The following is a 21,388-nucleotide window of genomic DNA, read 5'->3' as shown; positions in this document are numbered from 1 at the left end:
GTGGAGTTATTTCTAAAAAAGAATTACGAATGATTCCTTGGGCCGCGAGCTATTTAATGCAAGGTCACGTGGCGCGCGGTAGTTGGCCTCGTTTCTGGGCACGGGCGTCGCCTCGCGTTTCGTGCGTTTTCCCCCTATATAAATATCACGCCTCACTGCTTTATTTCGCTATTTCAACCTCGAAGATCTTTCAAGAGAGAAACCGTCACTCTTACAAACGATTCGTTCCGTCAACTTTTACCAATACCGTCATCCTTCAAGTTGTTTCTCTTATTCAAGATCCATTTCACTTGTAAGTTCCTCTTCCCTTCTCTTTGTTTCTCTTTTTATTTTTACTTTTGCCCAAAGAATTTTTTATTAAGAACGTCAGTCTAGGGACTTAGGGTGTATCCGTCACTTGTAGGTAGTCAGATGTCAAGTGACGCGTCGAGTGATCAGTCGTCAGTCCGCGACGGAGCGGGCTACGACGAAGTTTTTGGCTCAGGTCAAGAGTCCGACGGCTTTTCTGAGTCATCAGGAAAAGAAACGTCAGCCCAATCCCTTAGTATTGACGTAGAAGACCGTGTCGAGGGAGTTAGGGAAAAAATGTTAAGTGAGGTTGAGGTCCAGGGGATCGATGAGGAAGTTGTTGATGATGGTAACTGGGAGGAAGGTGACGAGGAGATCGATAGCGACGGAGGTAGAGGCGGTAGTGACGGTAGTGAGGATGAGGGTAACGAAGAGTCCAGTGAGGGAACTTCGGGGAGTTCTGGAGGTAATCGTCCCTTCATCCTTCCAGAGGAGTGGGCCGTCAATAAATTTCTCCCAAAGATGAGCAACAGAGTTTTTTCTGAGTTGCGCATTCGTTTTCAAATCCCAGATCACATTCCTCTCCGTCTCCCTAAAAAGAATGAGAAGTGTTATACAGGGAGGACGGCTGATGTGGGGATGTACGATGCCATGTTCGCAGCTGGCCTTAGACTTCCACTGACAGCTTTACACCGTCGGCTGGCGGATTTCTTAGGATTGTCCGTCAGCCAGATATCTCCGAATGCTTGGAGGATCTTTATTGGTGCTGAGGTCCTCTGGGGTCGCCTGAGTGGAGGGAACCGTCAACTTTCGCTTGATGAGTTCTTTTACTGTTACAGACCTCAGCATAAAGTATCCGCCAAGGGGACATATCATTATGCACCCCGTGAAAAGAGTTTAAGATTAGTGTTCGATATGCCGGATTCGAATAGGAATTGGAAGAACATATTTTTCTTTGTTAAGGGGACGGACTGGGTGTGCCGCCCGGATGAATGGGACATGTTGCCTGGGGGTTATTTTGATAACACATGGGCTTATATTAGGGAGTCAGGTTGCCCCCCTTTCTTTTTACCGTTGCTTTTTATTTTCCATGTAACTGTCACCGTCTCTTTTAACACCGTCTGTTTCCTTTTGTTTCAGCCATCGCTCGTCCGGAGGTGTCTGACGAACAAAGGGAATTCATCCGTCGGATACTCACCATCCCACTTGAGTAACGTAGGTGTAGGGATTTGATAACCCTAGACACTCTACATTTGTATTGTGGTGGTCCTGAGCCGACGTAAGTTGGAAGCTCGGAAGTTGGAAGTTGGAAGAATTTTCAAGAAAACGTAAGTAAATGCATTATTTAATCCGTCTGCTACTACTCATCCGTCAGCTTATTTATCTGTTAGCTTTCTTTGTGCAGAGATGGAGGCTGCGAAGCAAAGGGTGAGGGCCGCTGCTGCCCGTAAGAAGGAAGAAGATAAAGCTAAGGGAAAGGAAGGAGCGTCAACTCCTCATTCCTCCTTGAAGGGCTCAATCAAGAGGAAATCTGACGGAAAGGATGATCCTCCTTCCAAGAAGGTGGCCGTCACTCCTACGGACGTGCCCTCCCAGAAGTCACCCCCCAAGCCTAGTCACGGTGCTGGGAAAGGAGTGATGACTTCCTCTGGTCCCGTCATTGAGGGGCCCCGTTGCTTGCTGACTCACAAGGATTACGCTGTCGAGGGTCTGGAGTCTCTTATCAAACAGACGGATCTGGATCCTTGTGCTCAGCTTGGGACGGATGACCTGGGGGCGTCAGCCTTCTTTGATATTGCACGGGTATGCTTCCTATTTTGATTAATCTGATCTTTACCTTTCTTAATAGCTGACGGTTGTGTTTCCTTCAGGCCTTGGTTCGTGTTAAAGCACTCCAAGACCGATGCGTGGCCAAAGAAGGCGTCGTCTCTCGGGTGAGGAGGCACAATTCCACCCTGATGGATCAGCAGGCGCAATACAAGGAGGCCGTCCGTCTCTTAAACACAGAGCTGAAGGACGTGAAGGAGAAGTTAGGAGAAGCAGAGGGCGAGCAGAAGAAACTTAAGGAGGAGGTCTCATCTTTGCGTGCGCAAGTGGTGACGGCTGGGACTGACGCAGTCGAAAAATTTAAGACAACTCAGTCCTTCATCGACTCCTGTGCTGATTACTATGGCGCAGGTTTCGATGATTGTCTGAAGCAAGTGTCGTTAGCTTATCCGGAGCTGGATCTGTCTGGAATCACCATGGATACTTCCGTTCCAATGACTCCTGCCGCTGACAGAGATGACGAACCCCTCAGTTTGGATTCTTTGCTTAATGATGCTGGGGTTGTTTTGGCCCAGCCTGCTGTCGCTACCCCTGCTGGGCCTTCAGATCAAATTGTGAAGGATAAAACTGACGGGGTCTCCAAGGATGCTCCTGCCGCTTAATCCTTGTTATTAATTGTAATTTTTGAACAATGTCTTCAAGTGCCCTTATGTTTGTTGGGCTTTTTGCTTGTAATTCCATCTACTCCCTGTTGTCCGTTACTTTGAACATATACACTGACTTTTATTGCTTGACTAATTTTAATGAGATCGCCATTATTCTTTTATATTTAGCCTTTTTTGATTAGCTCGTCATCTTTACAGGCTTGTTGGTTGGAGAAACTTATTTGTAAGTAGTCTCATTTTTTAGTAAGACCGTCAGTAATTTGACCGTCTACCATATAAATTTTTCATCCATTGGACCGTCAGCTCTTCAGTGATGGCTTCTTTGGTATGTCCCATTAGATGATCGTCGATTTTTTGTTTTTAGCTTTTCCGGATCATTATTTTCTTTAGTCATTAGCCTCGATGTCTTTTGACATCTCCGTTGGTCCGTCGGTTTTGAGTGCCCGATCCATATGATAACTCTATCTATTGGACCGTCAGCTTTCAACTTTAGCCTTTTCGGACCGTTATTTTTATGGCCATTAGCCTTGATGTCTTTTGACATCTCCGTTGGTCCGTCGGTTTTGAAGGCTCGATCCATATGATAACTCTATCTATTGGACCGTCAGCTTTTTAGCTTAGCCTTTTCGGACCGTTATTTTTATGGCCATTAGCCTTGATGTCTTTTGACATCTCCGTTGGTCCGTCGGTTTTGAAGGCTCGATCCATATGATAACTCTATCTATTGGACCGTCAGCTTCTTAGCTTAGCCTTTTCGGACCATTGTTTTCTTGGCTTTTTTAGCCTTGATGCCTTGACATCTTTCATTAATCCGGCAGATTTTTCTTTAGTCCGTGAGTTATGGACTTAGTCGTTTTTGGGCCGTAAACTTAGTGGACCGTCGGAGGAACAATATACTTCAGCAATTTCTGAATAAAACTCCTCTTATTGCTATGCATTTAAATAAAAGTAATTAAAATCAAATCCTGCCCCTTGGGCTAAAAAAAGTATTGTTGCGAAAAAAGAAACTAAAGTAAACGATAAATCTGAGGAGTTAAACTATAATTTGCTGAAAAATAAAAGAAGTTGGTCTTCATGCTGCTGCTCCTATTGGTAGTACTTCCGTAGGTGCTCGGTGTTCCATGGATGTGGTAGTTTCTATCCCTCCAATGTTTCAAGGTGGTAAGTACCTTTTCTCTGCCACGACGAGACTCGGTAAGGACCTTCCCAATTGGGGCCGAGTTTCCCTTGGGTAGGGTCCCTAGCGGCGCCCATGACCTTCCTAAGAACAAGGTCTCCGACTTGGAAGTCTCTGTGTCGGACCCGAGAGTTGTAGTATTTGGCCATGCGATCCTGGTACCTAGCGAGCCTTTGTTCTGCTGCTGCCCTGATCTCATCCACTAGGTCGAGCTGTAGTCGCATAGCTTCATCGTTTTTGTCCTCATCATGGTTGTGTACCCTATAGCTTGCGAGTCCAACTTCTGCCGGGATGACTGCTTCGCCTCCGTACGCCAGGCGGAACGGTGTCTCTCCTGTGGGTGTTCTTGCCGTCGTCCTGTATGCCCATAGTATACTCGGTAATTCTTCAGGCCATATACCCTTCGCCCCCTCGAGCCGAGTCTTGATGATTTTGAGCAAGGATCGGTTTGTGACTTCGACCTGTCCATTAGCTTGAGGGTGGGCGGGGGAGGAGTAGTGGTTCTTTATTCCTAACTGGGAGCAAAAATCCCGGAAATGGCCGTTGTCGAATTGCCTCCCGTTGTCCGAGACAAAGACCCTAGGAATGCCAAACCTGCATATGATGCATCTCCAGACGAAGCTCCTTACGTTCTTCTCTGTGATCGTGGCCAAAGCTTCAGCTTCCACCCATTTCGTGAAATAGTCGATGCCTACTACCAGGAATTTCAGCTGTCGTACGGCTGTAGGGAATGGTCCCATAATGTCTAATCCCCATTGTGCGAACGGCCACGGGGCCGTCATCGGGGTCAGCTCTTCGGTCGGTTGTCTAATAATGTTGCCGAACCTTTGGCATTTGTCACAGGCCCTAACGTAGGTTTCGGCGTCCTTCTGCATGGTGGGCCAATAGTAACCTGCTCGCACGAGCTTGTGTACCAATGATCTGGATCCTGAGTGGTTTCCGCAAATTCCTTCATGCACTTCTCTCATAACGTAGTCTGCTTCTTCCGTACCCAAGCATCTTAGATATGGTCGGGAGAAACCTCTCTTGTACAGGACGTCTTTTATCAGGACGAACCTCGCCGCCTGGACTTTAAGTTTTCTTGCGGCTTCCTTCTCGTCTGGTAAGATGCCGTCTTTTAGGTACGAGACTAACGGCGCTGTCCAGCTGCTGTCGGAGCATATTTCCTGCATGTCACTGATATCTATCAGCGGGGAAAGTTGTACGAAGGAGAGTACATTACCAGGGACGACCATTCGTTCCGCTGAGGCGGCCTTCGCGAGACGGTTTGCTCGCTCGTTTTCCTCTCTGGGAATCTGGATGATTTTGGCTTCTGGGTCGCCCACTCTTGCCCTTACTTCATCAAGGTACTTCTTCATCTTTTCGCTCTTGCACTCGTAGTCTCCATTTATCTGGTTGGTGATGACCTGTGAATCGCAGTAGATGACTACCCTTGCGGCTCCTGCTGCTTTGGCGAGGTCGAGTCCTGCTATCAGAGCCTCATATTCTGATTCATTGTTGGTGGCGGGAAAGTTTAGACGGACCATACATTCAATGGTGTCTCCTTCAGGCGATAGCAACACAATGCCGGCCCCTGCGGCTTGCCTGTTGGATGATCCGTCCGAATGTATGCTCCATTGAGGGGACTCTGCTGCCCCCTGGTCCTCGTCGTGGGTGAACTCAGCTATAAAGTTGGCGACAGCCTGTCCCTTGATGGCGGTCCGCGGACGATACTGAATGTCAAATTCGCTCAGCTCGATTGCCCATAATGCCAGTCGTCCCGCGGTCTCGGGGCTGCTCATTGCTCGCCGTAAAGGCTTGTCAGTCAGGACGTTTACCGTATGAGCTTGGAAGTACGGTTTGAGCTTTCGGGCTGCCGTAACCAATGCGAAGGCAAGTTTTTCCATCGGCGGGTATCTCTCCTCGGCACCGCGAAGCGCTCGGCTTGCATAGTATACGGGTTTTTGCACTCTTTCTTCTTCTCTCATCAAGGCTGCGCTGACAGCTGCGGGGGAGACGGCCAGATAGAGAAAAAGCTCTTCTCCCGGCTGCGACGGGCTCAACAACGGTGGAGAGGAGAGGTAAATCTTCAATTCTTCGAACGCTTGCTGGCATTCGTTGGTCCATTCAAATGATTTTTTCAATGTTCGGAAGAAGGGCAAACACTTGTCCGTTGGTCTCGACACGAACCTGTTAAGTGCCGCTATTTTTCCATTTAGGCTCTGTACCTCCTTTACACTTCTTGGCGGTGTCATTTCCATAATGGCTCGGATCTTATCCGGGTTCGCTTCGATTCCCCTTTGAGACACCATGAATCCCAAGAATTTTCCTGCCGTTACTCCAAAGGCGCACTTCCCTGGGTTGAGCTTCATATTGTAGGAGCGGAGTGTATCAAATGTTTCTTTGAGATCTTCTAGATGATCTTCCTCCCTCCGGCTCTTAACTAGCATGTCGTCCACGTAGACCTGGACATTCCTCCCAATCTGTTGCGCGAACATTTTGTTCATGAGCCTTTGGTACGTTGCGCCTGCGTTCTTCAGGCCGAAGGGCATGACCTTGTAACAGAATAGGCCTTGGCTGGTTACGAACGACGTTTTCTCCTGGTCGGCTTCGTGCATTCGGATTTGGTTGTATCCCGAGAAAGCGTCCATGAAGCTCAGCAACTGGTGTCGGGCCGTGGAGTCTACCAGGACATCGACCCTCGGTAGGGGGTAGCTATCCTTGGGGCAGGCTTTGTTAAGGTCGGTGAAGTCCACACACATCCGCCATTTCCCGCTCGCTTTCTTCACCATTACTACATTTGCTAACCAGTCGGGATAGTACACTTCCCTGATGAAGCTTGCTTCCCGTAGCTTTCTGACTTCCTCTGCTATGGCTCGGTCCCGCTCCGGGGCAAATACCCTCTTCTTTTGTCTGACGGGTGAAAAGGCGGGCGACACATTCAGTTTATGCACCATGATTGAAGGATCTATTCCTGGCATATCTTCATGACCCCATGCGAATACGTCTCTATTGCGTCTGAGGAAGGTTATGAGCTCTTGACGGATTGTGGGGTTAGCGAGCGTTCCAATTTTGGTCGTTCGGCCAGGATCGGTACTGTCAAGGGGTATTTCTTCTAGCTTCTCGACCGGCTCCGTTATCGTCCGGTGCTCTTCTATACTTAAAGTCTGAACTTGGTCCTCCATTTCCACCATGGCTATGTAACATTCGCGCGCGGCCATCTGGCTCCCGCGCAGCTCCCCTACTCCGTAGTCAGTTGGGAACTTAATCATCAGGTGGTAGGTGGAGGTTACTGCTTTCCATGAGTTGAGCGTGGGTCGCCCGAGGATAGCGTTGTAGGCTGATGAGCAATCAACAACCAAGAATGTCACGTCCCTGGCTATCTGTTGGGGGTAATCACCCACAATTACGGATAAGGTGACCGCGCCCAGTGGGAATACTCGGCTCCCGCCGAAGCCGACAAGCGGGGCATTTGTTGGGATCAGTCGCCCCCTGTCGATCCTCATCTGCTGGAACGCAGTGTAGTATAAGATATCTGCTGAACTACCATTATCGACGAGCACCCGGTGCATATTGTAATCCCCTACACGCAAGCTGACGACGAGTGCGTCGTCATGTGGATGGTGAAGACGTCGTGCGTCTTCTTCCGAGAATCCGATTACGGGACCTTCTCTTCTTGTTATCTTCGGCACGGCTCCTGCTAGTTGAACACTCTGTATCATCCGAAGATAGGTCTTGCGGGCCTTCTTGGATGACCCGACGGCGGTCATTTCCCCTACGATCATCCTTATATCCCCAATTAGGGGCCTCGGTCGCTCATTATCCCGTCGGAGGTGTTGGTCTTGCGCGGGGGGATCCGCTCTATCCTTGCTGACGAATCTCTGCAGCTTTCCTTGTCTGGTAAGGGCTTCAATCTGCTGCTTGAGGTCATAGCAATCAGCTGTGTCGTGGCCGTGGTCGCGGTGGAACCGGCAGTATTTATCTCGGGAGCGTTTGTTGGGGTCACTCTTCAGCTTTCCTGGGAATGTCAGCGACTCCTCGTCCTTGATCTGCATAAGGACTTGATCTATCGGGGCTGTTAGCGGGGTGAAGCTTGTGAACCTTCCTCCCAGGGGCTTAGGGCGTCTTTCGTCTTTTCGGTCTGTGGTTCTTGCCTTCTTCCGGCTTTGGTCTTGCCGATTGTCTTCCTGCCGCTCTCTCTTCTTAGGCCTCTCTTCTCGGGCTAACAGTGCATCTTCAGCATTCATATACTTTGTGGCGCGATAAAGTACTTCTGACATGGTTTTTGGGTCGTTTTTGTATAGGGAAAACAAAAACTTGCCCTTCTTCAAGCCATTTGTAAATGCCGCTACAAGTATCTTGTCGTCAGCTTCGTCGATCGAGAGCGCCTCTTTGTTGAAGCGGGAGATGTAGGCTCTTAAAGTTTCGTCTTCTCGCTGCTTCATACTCATCAAGCAAGCCGTAGACCTCTTGTAGCGATGGCCCCCAATGAAGTGTGCGGTAAACTGAGCGCTAAGTTCTTTGAAAGTGCTGATGGAGTTTGGCGCCAGTCGACTGAACCAAATTCTTGCTGCGCCCTTCAGCGTTGTAGGGAAGGCCCTACACATGATGGCGTCCGCTACTCCTTGCAAGTGCATTAGGGTTTTGAAGGTCTCCAGGTGGTCCAGTGGGTCCTTAACCCCGTCATAACTGTCTATCTGTGGCATGCGGAATTTACTTGGTAAAGGGTAGGAGTTGATGGTGGCGGTGAACGGTGAGTCAGTTCGGTTGACAAGGTCGTCAAGGTCGCTTGATACTCGTCCCTTGAGAGCATTCATCATAACCTCCATTTGTTCCTTCATGGCTTGCATCTCCGCGAGGACAAGTGGCGGAGTGGTTTCCGTGAGGGAGGGAATGCTCGTGTTCTGTCGTTCTGGTTTGCTCGGGGCGTTGCTGGCCTGGGGTCCTTCCTGGTTTCTCCTGTCGGCGCTGGTTCCTTCTTGATCTGCTCCTTGGTTGTTGGGAGCTGCATCTTTCTGTCTCAGCTGCTCTTCTAGGTCGTGGTTTTGTTTTGTGAGGCGCTCCACGGCGGCGGCGAGCGTCCTCACCTGTCTTTCAAGCGCAGTTGTCGGGGTTTCTTCTTGTTGAACGTCGTTGGTGGTCGCCATTGAGCGAGTGAGTACCATGTAACTCTTTTTGTCTTGGAGGCGAGAACGTGTTAAAGCGTTCCCCACAGACGGCGCCAACTGATGATACCGAAAACAATACCACCAATGAGTCACACGTTCCTCGTACGATCGCAAATGGCACCTGCACAACGAAAAGGAATAACCTAGCAGAGAGCACCGGTGTGGTACCGGCCAAATACCCTCCGAAGGTCAAGTTAGAACTATTCTCACTGCTCTAGAGTGCTAGAGAGGGTAAAATTATGCGTACCTCGAGTAACGAGAGTGCTAAGGTTTTTATAGTAGCAAGGGTCATCCCTCTTTTCCTTGGAGTAGAAGTCTTTTCCTTATAGGAGTCCCTTTGGGCGTATTTTCCGGGATCCTTTCCTTATAGGAGTCCTTTTGAATATTCTCTAGCGTGGGAAACAAGTCAATTCTTGACTTACAACGTGGGAAGCAAGTCGACTTTATGATCGGTCCGTCAGCCTCGATGTATCTCCTTCAGCTTTTTGGGCGTCACTTGGTGAAACCGTCAACCTTGGAGGCATCAACTATAACCGTCAGATATTGCTCCGTCTATTTATTTATGGGAGACAGCATAACACCGTCAGTCTGAGGCTCTCTCCTTTTATCCTCATCATTTACCAAAAAAAATAACAATAAAAGAAGATAATATATAAGAGGAATGAAGAACCTAAACGATATATATGGATAAAGTTTGGATCCAAACACTCACTTAGAGTTTTGGGCTCTAATAACCACCTTTAAAAGATGATATTTGTATTTAATATGTGCAATGCACATGATTTATTTAACACAACCAACTAAGTAAGTTATATACAATGCATATAACAAGCATGTGTAATCTTTTTACCCGTGGTTGGATCATAAGGCTTTAAACATATTTGAAACCAAATATACACGTGAGTCAAGGAAAGGCATTGTGATATTTCGGATAGATCCACTCCCACCCCAAACATGCAAGAGGGCAGTTACAGAAACTACTATTTTTTTGTGTGAGATAGGATTGATGCGTCAAGGTTGGAAATTTTTGGCATCTCCAACTGCAACTATGAGAAATAGAAAAAGAAACTCCACAAAATAAATGCATTGGCATTTGTCAAAGATTTGATACATTCTTAATTTCGACACTACTCCTCAATTTTCCAAATCAGCCTTTAACAATACTTTTGCTATTTGCTGATTTTTTTTGTACGAGTTGAGGACGTTGGCTCTTGGCACAACGATGAATCAGTATTTCTTTATTAAATAAAAAATAAAAAAATCAGTTTCTTCCAACCAACTTTCCAACTTAATGACTTAAATATTTAATAATGATCCGTTATTCATGGAGATATTTAAAAAAAAAGGATTACGTGTCTCGCAATTTTATCATATTATAGGTAAGAATAATGATCGTGGAGATTCAACATTGCTTTCTTTTTTCTCAAAAAAAAAAAAAAATTTGCTTTCTTTAATTTTTTATATATTTTATTTTAAAAGGGAGGTGGTTAGCTTGCTCAAGCTCTTGCTAGAAGAGCAGTTCTAACTGCTATTTTTTTTTTAATACAAGATTTTACTTTAATATAATTTAATTATATATGTGTGTAAAACTTTCTTTTGAAGACTTGAATCTTAACTCTTACCATTCACATTCTATAAGTATTTATACTTGTGGAGTGATCATCGCACCAAGGACATGCAGTGGTTCTAACTCAAAAACCAATGTTATGGATACCGTTTTGGTGCCTGTTTCGATTTGTCTATTGAAACAAAATATTTTGGTACCGGCCTATTTCGACGTACCATTTTAGACCATTTTGAAATTAACACTTTATATATATATATATTAGTAATTAATAAAAAAAAAAGTTATTACTCATTGTTATTCTTAAGCCAAATTTTATAAATGTAATATCATGTAGTGTGGGTTTGGAGCACACGTTTTCTGTGCGTTCCAGCGTTTGGCTGAAAAATAATGGGTCCCGTGCACTGTTCATAAGACCTGCAAAAAGCTTTAAGTGCTAATCTTGACGTGTAAGGGAAAGAACTACCACTAGATTTGAAAGATATTTTCGAAAATGATTTTGTGGGGCCCGGCCCAAAAATAATGGGCTATTCCAAATTCAGGCCCGTCCAAGGAGCGTCCTGTCCGAAGAAAAACCACATATGAAGCATTACTCGATCCCAATAACGCTAAGGAAACCTGTCCGAGGAGTAACTCCTCCTCGGACATCACGAAGCCCAGACGAGGAACTCTCCCCAGCCATTTCAGTTCATCCTCCCAACATATAAAATGAATAAAATCCAAAATATCTCATGGAAAGCTACCACCACATTAATTGCGCCCCAACCACCCTCTTGGCCGCATTAATGAGGAAAAGACCCCTGAACAGTACCACCTTGGCCTCTGCAACTCACAAAGGGAGTGATGAGGGCGGCTGATGTGACAGGTGCTCAAGTAGATGCTTAGATGATCAACAGGTGTAAGGTTAAGATGAGAGGAGGAGAACTATATAATGTAGTGGAGTCCCTCAAAGAAGAGGACGGAAAAACTGTTTTAAGAACTAAAGAAATAGAATCATACGGGAGAGATCCATTCTTGTGTCTTTATTTTCTTGTCAACAATACTGTCCATGTATCAGACCGAATAGGTTCACTGAGGCTAAGTTCTTTGACCCATCCTCTACAAATATTTATTGTGGGTTGCGCTTTGGGCCAAGGCCTGATCAATAGAAGTTGGGCCAGGAAAATCGTGTAACCACAATTGGCGCCGTCTGTGGGGAGAACTAAGGCATCAGCTAGTGCAACGGTCGAGCATGGCAGAACTAGGTCCGCACCAGGAGGATCCTCAACAAGCTGACTCCCAACGGACACAACCCGCCGAGTCCCAGAGGCAAAATAACCCAACCAACCCAGGCGGCAGGGGGAATCGTGAGGGAAGTGTGCATACTATCCGGACGAGCCAGAATCACACTCAGATAGGAAGTCACGTGTCTTAGAGGCGAAATAGTCACCAGGCCATGCAGCGAGAGATAGATGACCTAAAAAGGAAGTTACGACGTGTGCAGCGAAGACGATCTCCCTCTGACTCAGGCGAGTCTTCTAATGCGGAGGACGCGAGTTACAGGCAAAGGTCAAGGACCCCCCCAAGTGAAACCTTTTCCTACGAAAAGGAACCACGCCCTGTACGGAAGTATGAGAGCCCATCCAGCAAAGGTTTGGGGAACGACGCCATGAAGAAGGCGCTGGATCAAGTCTCAAGGTCACCCTTCACGAATAGAATCGAAGGGGCTAAGCTGCCAAGACGCTTCAACCAACCGGTGTTCGCCATCTATAACGGCAGAGCAGACCCGGTAGAGCACGTGAGTCAATTTAACCAAAAAATGGCGATTTATTCGCAAAACGAAGCCCTAATGTGCAAAATCTTCCCATCCAGCTTGGGATCGATGGCAATGAGGTGGTTCAACGGCCTGAAGACAAACTCCGTAGGCTCCTACAAGCAGCTCACTCAAGCTTTTTGCTCCCGTTTTATTACAAACACCAGAGTCCCTCGACCTCTCAGTTCGCTACTATCCTTATCCATGCACGAAAGAGAAACCCTGAAAGCGTACTCGGATAGGTATTGGGAGATGTATAACGATTTAGATGACAACCATGATAATGTTGCTATCAGCACATTCAAAAGCGGTCTCCCCACCAAGCATGGCTTAAGGAAATCCCTCATCGGAAAACCAGTTACTGACGTCCAACAGCTAATGGATAGGATCGACAAGTACAAAAGAGTAGAGGAAGATCAGCTGCAAGGGAGGGGAAAGGAGAAGGTTATCCCCCCCAAAGCAAATGATTTCAGGTCGGAACGTCACAATCTTGGTCAGCCGAGGAGAGATTTTCTGCGACAGGCTGGGCAGAGCAACCCACAAACAGTGAATGTCGTATTCAGAGAGCCAGTACAACAGGTACTGGAGAAAGTAAGGGATGAACCCTATTTCAGGTGGCCGGGAAAGATGGCTGGAGACCCTTCCAAACGTAACCAGAACCTGTACTGCCACTATCATCAGGACCATGGGCATACTACTGAGGACTGCAGGAATCTGTGGAATCACCTAGACCAATTGGTCCGAGAAGGAAAGTTACGTCACCTGCTGCACCCATCGAGCGGCCATCCCGGCCAAGCAACACAAGAGCCTCGAAGGGACGTGTCTTTAAGACCCCCCACCGGGACGATACATGTCATCCTCACTGCACCGGGAAGAACTGGGCCACCCATCCCCAGGGTATTTGCTGTTGATCGGCTCCCCTCCGAGGGAAGGCAAAGGGAGCCCAAAAGGTCAAAAAAGGGAAGCTCTTTGATACTGGGATTCTCGGATGAGGATAAGAGAGGAACTGTTCAACCTCACGATGATGCCTTGGTAGTCACATTGTGGATTGGAGGCTTCGATGTGAAAAGGGTGTTAGTAGACTCGGGAAGTGCGGTGGAGATAATGTACCCTGACCTATACAAAGGGCTGAACTTGAAGCCGGAAGATTTGACAGCTTATGACTCCCCCCTTCTCAGCTTCGAGGGAAGGATTGTTACGCCAAAGGGGCAAATCCGACTACCCGTACAGAATGGGGCGGAAGTGGTGGAGGTGAATTTCATCGTGGTCGACGCTTATTCACCCTACACCGCGATAGTTGCAAGGCCATGGATCCACGCCCTAGAGGTCGTGACCTCCACACTTCTCCAAAAAGTAAAATACCCATCCAGAGGACAAGTAGAAGAGATCCGAGGAGATCAGGCCGTGGCCAGGAAGTGTATGGTGGCCGCCATTCTACATCGACCCTTAGTCGAGTCCTCGGTCCCAGAGAGCTTATAGCAACCAGCCTCCTCGGTAAGGCAAGACGATGGACTGGCCGAGGAGATAAGGTGTGAAAGTTTAGATAAGATTGCTGTCAACGATGACCCGGAAAAGTTCTTTCAGGTCGGCTCTGAATTGCCCTCTCAAGAAAAGGAGGAACTGGTCAGATTTCTCAGAGAAAATGTCGACGTATTCGCATGGGACGCCTACGACGCCCCGGGAGTTGATCCTAGCCTCATTTGTCACCACCTGAACGTCAACCCCTCTTCCACTCCGAAGAAGCAGCCACCCCGACGCCCTTCAAAGGAACACGCTAGTGCTGTAAGAGACGAAGTGGCAAAATTGAAAAGAGCAGGGGCTATCAAAGAGGTCTTTTATCCCGAATGGTTGGCGAACACGGTGGTGGTAAGGAAGAAGACAGGGAAGTGGAGGGTCTGCGTGGACTTCACGGACCTTAACAAGGCGTGCCCCAATGACCCATTCCCCCTACCCCGAATCGATCGATTGGTGGATGCAACCGTGGGGCACCCTCGAATGAGCTTCCTGGACGCCTTCCAGGGCTATCATCAGATACCCCTTGCGCTAGAGGACCAAGAGAAAACGGCTTTCATGACGCCCATCGGAAATTATCATTATAAGGTGATGCCGTTCGGGCTAAAGAACGCGGGCTCAACCTACCAAAGGATGATGACTCGGATGTTCGAGCCACAACTGGGCAAGATCATTGAGGTTTATATAGACGATATGGTTGTGAAGAGTAAAAGGGTGTCCGAGCACGTGAAAGACCTCGGAATAATCTTCGTTATCTTAAGGAAGCACCGGTTGCGGCTAAATGCCTCCAAATGTTCATTCGGGGTCGGGTCTGGGAAATTCCTAGGGTACATGGACTAGAAGTAAGTCTCGACCAAATCAAAGCCATTAACAGCCTACAGACTCCTCGGAATCCGAAGGAGGTGCAGAAGCTCACTGGCATGATTGCGGCATTAAACCGGTTCATATCACGATCGGCGGATCGATGTCGGCCTTTTTACCTCCTGATAAACAAGTGGAAAGAGTTCGAATGGTCGGAGGATTGCGTTCAGGCTTTCCAGCAGCTTAAGGACTACCTGTCCCGACCACCCATCATGTCCAGTCCTGAGGCAGATGAGGTGCTGTTTGCCTACATCGCCGTAGCTCCCTACGCTGTAAGCCTGGTACTAATACGGGATGATAAAGGGGTGCAGCGACCGGTGTACTATGTGAGCAAATCACTACATGAGGCCGAGGTGCGATACCTACCTTTAGAAAAGGCAATTCTGGCAATAGTGCATGCAACCCGGAAGCTTCCTCATTACTTTCAGGCGCATACGGTCATCGTTCTAACTCAGCTTCCCCTTCGAGCCGTGCTTCAAAGCGTTGACTACACAGGAAGGATCGCCATGTGGAGTGCTCTTTTAGGGGCCTTTGATATTAAATATATGCCCAGACCCTCCGTCAAAGGATAGGTCCTCGCAGACTTGGTAGCGGAGTTTGCTGAACCCTCTATAGAAACAATGACTGAGAAGAAAGACCTGGGTGGAAAATCGGTTGGCACAGTTTCAGTAGGGGGAACCATGCATTGGAAGGTCTACGTGGATGGCGCGGCCAACCAGAGAGGATCAGGAGTTGGGATAGTTTTAATATTGCCGGACGGCGCTGCCATTGAAAAATCGTTCAGACTCGGATTCTCGGCTACGAACAATGAAGCCGAATACGAAGCCTTACTTCAAGGGATGGCGATGGTTCAAAGATTGGGTGGGAGAATAATAGAAGCATTCTCGGACTCCAGATTAGTGGTCGGACAAGTGATGGGCAAGCTTGAAGCTCGAGATACTAGGATGCAAGAGTATCTGGAACAAGTCAAACGGCTACAGACGAGTTTTGAATCCTTCAGTCTAACGCACATTTCCAGGAGCGTAAACACCCATGCAGACTCGCTGGCCACTCTCGCCACATCCTCGGCGCATAATCTGCCGCGAATGATCCTTGTTGAAGATCTATCACAGGCAAGTCCCATCCGCAGAAACCCGGCTCAAGTCCATCAGATCAGAAAAAGTCCCAGCTGGATGGATCCCATAAAGAGCTTCCTCCAAAACGACATCTTACCGGAGGAAAAACTGGAAGCCGAGAAAATATGCAGGAATGCTCCTCGGTTCTGGCTGTCAGAGGACCATAAACTATATCGACGCTCTTACTCTGGACCGTACCTACTCTGCATACATCCAGAAGAGTCCGAGTCTTTACTTGAGGAGTTACATGAGGGAATTTGCGCAAGCCACACCGGAGGAAGGTCGCTGGCGCACAGGGCACTCACCCAAGGGTACTGGTGGCCGAACATGCAAAGAGAGGCCCAAGAATACGCTAAGAAGTGCGACCAGTGCCAAAGATTCGCCCCGAATATCCACCAACCCGGAGGGGTTCTCAACCCCCTCTCTAGCCCATGGCCGTTTACACAATGGGGCCTTGATATAGTCGGACCTTTCCCCAAAGCTGCGGGGAACAAGCGATACATAATAGTCGGAACTGATTACTTCACTAAATGGGTGGAAGTTGAACCCTTGGCCAACATTAGGGACGTGGACGCCCAAAAATTCATCTAGAAGAACATCATCACCCGCTTCGGAACTCCGCGTACACTCATTTCCGACAATGGTCTGCAGTTCGACAGTAGGAACTTTAGGGAGTATTGCCGCGAGTTTGGAATCATTAACCGATATTCCACCCCCTCCTACCCTCAAGGAAATGGGCAGGTCGAGGCCATGAACAAGGTCATAGTGAGCGGACTGAAGAAGAGACTGGACGAGGCAAAGAGGAGATGGGTAGAAGAACTCCCCCCCGTCTTATGGACTTATCGGACGACGCCACGACGATCGACCGGTGAGACCCCCTTCTCGATGACTTATGGGGCTGAGGCCGTGCTCCCGATCGAGAACAACTTTCCCACACTAAGGTCTAGATCGTTTACCCCAAACGATAACGACGAGTTATTGGAACGGAGTCTGGACCTAGCTGAAGAAAGAAGGGAAAAAGCGATGATTCATATGGCCTATTATCACCAGAAGCTGATACAAGGGTATGATGCTAACGTCAAACTGCGGCCTCTGGTCCAGGTGATCTCGTGATGAGGAAGATTCTTGGCAGCGCAAAGAACCCCTCTTGGGGCAAGTTGGGGCCCAATTGGGAGGGACCATACCGTGTCACATCCGTGGCCAGAATAGGCGCCTACTACCTAGAAGATTTGGATGAAAAAGCTGTACCTCGACCATGGAATGTAAATAACCTCAGAAGATATTGTTATTAATGAGAATGGCTTAGCATACGTTTTCTTTCATGACCATCCGTTGCTTGCTGGTCTACTGACAACTATTCATAGTTTTAAACAGAACCTAAGTCCTGCATGGCTCCTCGGACCACAGACTTAGGGGAAATTATTACTCATGACGATTTTTATAAGTTTTAAACAGAACCTAAGTCCTGCATGGCTCCTCGGACCACAGACTTAGGGGAAATTATTACTCATGACAATTCATACAAGTTTTAAACAGAACCTAAGTCCTGCATGGCTCCTCGGACCACAGACTTAGGGGAAATTAATACTTAGGGCAACTGTTCATAAGTTTTAAACAGAACCTAAGTCCTGCATGGCTCCTCGGACCACAGACTTAGGGGAAATTATTACTCATGACAATTCATACAAGTTTTAAACAGAACCTAAGTCCTGCATGGCTCCTCGGACCACAGACTTAGGGGAAATTAATACTTAAGGCAACTGTTCATAAGTTTTAAACAGAACCTAAGTCCTGCATGGCTCCTCGGACCACAGACATAGGGGAAATTATTAATCATGACAATTCATACAAGTTTTAAACAGAACCTAAGTCCTGCATAGCTCCTCGGACCACAGACTTAGGGGAAATTAATACTTAAGGCAACTGTTCATAAGTTTTAAACAAAACCTAAGTCCTGCATGGCTCCTCGGACCACAGACTTAGGGGAAATTATTACTCATGACAATTCATACAAGTTTTAAACAGAACCTAAGTCCTGCATGGCTGCTCGGACCACAGACTTAGGGGAAATTAATACTTAAGGCAACTGTTCATAAGTTTTAAACAGAACCTAAGTCCTGCATGGCTCCTCGGACCACAGACTTAGGGGAAATTATTACTCATGACAATTCATACAAGTTTTAAACAGAACCTAAGTCCTGCATGGCTCCTCGGACCACAGACTTAGGGGAAATTAATACTTAAGGCAACTGATCATAAGTTTTAAACAGAACCTAAGTCCTGCATGGCTCCTAGGACCACAGACTTAGGGAAAATTATTACTTATGATAGATTGGGAGATTACTACTTAAAGGAAATCATTTTAATGCATGCGCGCAGTCTAGCACCATCGCAACCCTCAAATGCGCAGCCCAAAAACCCATTTTTTATTTTGACCGTCTACCTGCATCTACATCGTTGCAAATGTTTAAAAAAGAGCGCTACTGACATACATCCATAGTAAGCAAAACGAACATTTTGTATTAATATTCCGAGTAAATTAGAAAGAGAGGTCCTTACAAAAGAATGGAAAAATAAGACGACTCTCATTCAAAAAAAATAAAATAAAATCAAAAGCCTAAAAGGCTAAGCCTTAGCAGAAGGATCTTCTTTCTGCTCGGGCTGAGGAGGAGGAACCTCGATGGAAGAGTCTGCGGCGGGGTCCTTCGCCATATCAGGCACAAGGACGGCATCAGGCACCGCCAAGTCCTGCTCTGGAGCCACTTGGGCGTCATCAGGATTCTCTCGGATCTCCTGAGGATAGAAGATGTTCTCGGGCAATCTTAGTGCGGAATCCGCAGGAACTCCTGCAGCATCGAGAGCATGAGCCCATGAAATACTGCAGTAATCCCTGCATACCTCAGGGATCTCCTCGGATAGCCTGGCCTCTGTCTCTTCGGCCCCGAGCTGGCGAGCAGCATTCTTCTCGGCCTCTGAAGCCTCTCGGATCAGCTGGGCCTCCTCTTTGACCCGCCTCAGCTCATCCTCGACTTTTTGCAGGGCAGTCTTGAGATCCTGCACTGCCTGCCTCTCGGTGGCGAGGTTAATCTGTGTCGAGTACAGCTCTTTGCGCTGGTCCTCCGCCTGGGTCTCGGCACTCTTCAAACCAGCCTCTGCACTTTTGTGCCGGTTCTCCGACTCCTTGAACTCGTCCGTGTTTAAGGTGATCATGCTTGAGGGACCCCAAGGTTTTCTCCATCTCCGTCCGAGCCTGGGTCTCAGCCTCAGCCCGACTACGGTTATCACGGCAAAACTCCTCAGCCACGAACACCTGCTGAGTAATCTACGAACGAAACAAGATTGTTTTTTTTAAAAAAAAAATCCAACAGGGGTAAGTAAATTAATAAAACAGTAAAAGGATTACTTACCAGCGCGAGATCCCTTTTAAGGGATAGGAAGATCTCGGGCTGAGAGAACCGGCTATAGGCCTCCATGTCCCGAGGAAGGAGTAGGGGTTGCTCTAAGGCATCCGCCACGTACCCTGCCCGGCCTCGGTTATACTCTCGGACCGAAGCATTGAAAGGGATGGCAACCCCATCCAGCTCCAACTTGGGGTTCCATGCGCGAGGGGCGGCGCACACTTCAACAAGGTTCTCCTCATCCCGGCTCTCCGAGGAGTTACCCCTCCTGCTCCTTGGCGCCCGTGTGGTTTTTTGCTGCTTGGTCGGCTGGGCAATCACCTCACCTTCCTCAGGAGTGTCAACCGGCCTCTTCTTCTTCAGGTCCGGATTAACCTTAAGGCCAGGGTCCGAGACGCCTTGAGGGACCACAGGGGGAAGGGTTTTGACCTGTGATGGAGTTGGTCCCTTCGATGACTGACCCTTCGATGACTGACCTTTCCCTCGGGAGGACATCAGCTCCTTTAGAGACTTTCCCTTTCCTGCCATGGGCTCTGCCTCTTCGTCTGAAATATCGTCCGAGCAGATAACGATTGAGGGAACACCAACTGCGGAATGTTGGTCCTGCTCTGCTTCGGGATTAGAAAGTTCCACCAAGGGGTTTTGCTGAATTTCCTCCTCGAAGTAAAACTTGTCTATCTCTTCCTCAAGGGAAAGACGAGATGATTCATCTTCTTCTTCAACCAAAACAGCAACGCCAGGCTCGTTTGCCGGAGGTAGCTGCTCTGCTAAGTAGGGATTTCTGACACCAGGCAACACAACTGGTGGCAGATCGTGTTTAGCTAGGAACCCGTCCTTGGACACGTCAATCCTAGCCAGCCTCGGACTGCCAGCCCTTATAGCGTGACCGATTGCCTGGAAAGCGTTGCTCAGAGGTTGATAGCCCAGAACCAAATGGGCCGCACGCAACTGTCCGTCCTCGGCAACGTAAATCTCTGACCTAAGAAGATAGTTCAACGCTGGCACGTTCACAAAGTTTATCCGAGGAGCGACGTGAGCTTTGTCTGCAAACAACCAAGAAAAGTGGGGTTAGTCCATGAAATTTTCCAATTACAAAGAAAGCAAGAAAAATAACCCCTCAATACTAAATCCTTTCCCAAAAAAGGACCGATCCTAAAAGCGCCGCACCTGGGTTTCCTGCCCGAGTTGGACAATGAATACCGTCGAACCACTCCCCAGAAGCAATGAGGAAGTCATTCTTCACGGTCTTATTGGATACTGGGAGACAAGAGATCAACCTAACGTCCTCGTTCCGGGATTTAAGATAATACCCATCATCCCCGAGGCAGTGACATTCGTACAGATAAGCCACATCGTGCCAAGTAAGGCCTAGGTTCATCCGCTCGTCTAAGACATCTACACAGCCTAGTATCTTGAACATATTCGGGGCACACTGATACGGCGTCAACCTATGGTTGAACAGGTATTCCCTTGTAATCCTACGCATGGGAAGTGTCATCCCTCCCTCTATGAAAGCAATCATGGGGATAACGACTTCTCCCTCACCTCTATCTGTCAATACTCCTTCAAGAAGACAGTACTGCAGCCCAACCCCCGGGGGAATGTGGTATTTAGCCATAAAGGCCTCCATAGCGGCTGGAGTTTTTACTAATTTTTCGAATCTACCCATCTAAACTGAACTGGGGAAATGAAAGTAAAGACCGAGAAGAAAAGTAGAGTCCGAGGAGGGAATTGAAACGGCGAGAAGAACGAAATGTACTGGTACCTTCACAAAACGCTCAATGGGACGCCTGGAAATCTCTCTTGGATGAAACGCTTCACAAAAAACGGCTACGGTGGCGTAACGGACGCAAGTGTTCGTATATCTCTAGGATTCGATGGAGTTCTCTGGAGTCCTTTGAGGTCTATGAAATGCAGATAAAAAAGGAATTGAACCCCTCTGACGTCTTATATAGCTGGGAGGAGAGAGAAAAGATCACTCCTGCCTAAAAATACGAGAAAAAACGATGGCCGTTCGATCCACGCCACGCCGTTGGATGAAGGGAACATAACGCCTCCAGAAGTTAATGGCCGCGCCTCGTAAATTGTAGCGCGTCAAAAGT

Source organism: Quercus robur, chromosome 2 (genome assembly GCF_932294415.1).
Source record: "Quercus robur chromosome 2, dhQueRobu3.1, whole genome shotgun sequence".
Taxonomy (NCBI): Eukaryota; Viridiplantae; Streptophyta; class Magnoliopsida; order Fagales; family Fagaceae; genus Quercus; species Quercus robur.
This window is presented reverse-complemented; position numbering follows the sequence as displayed.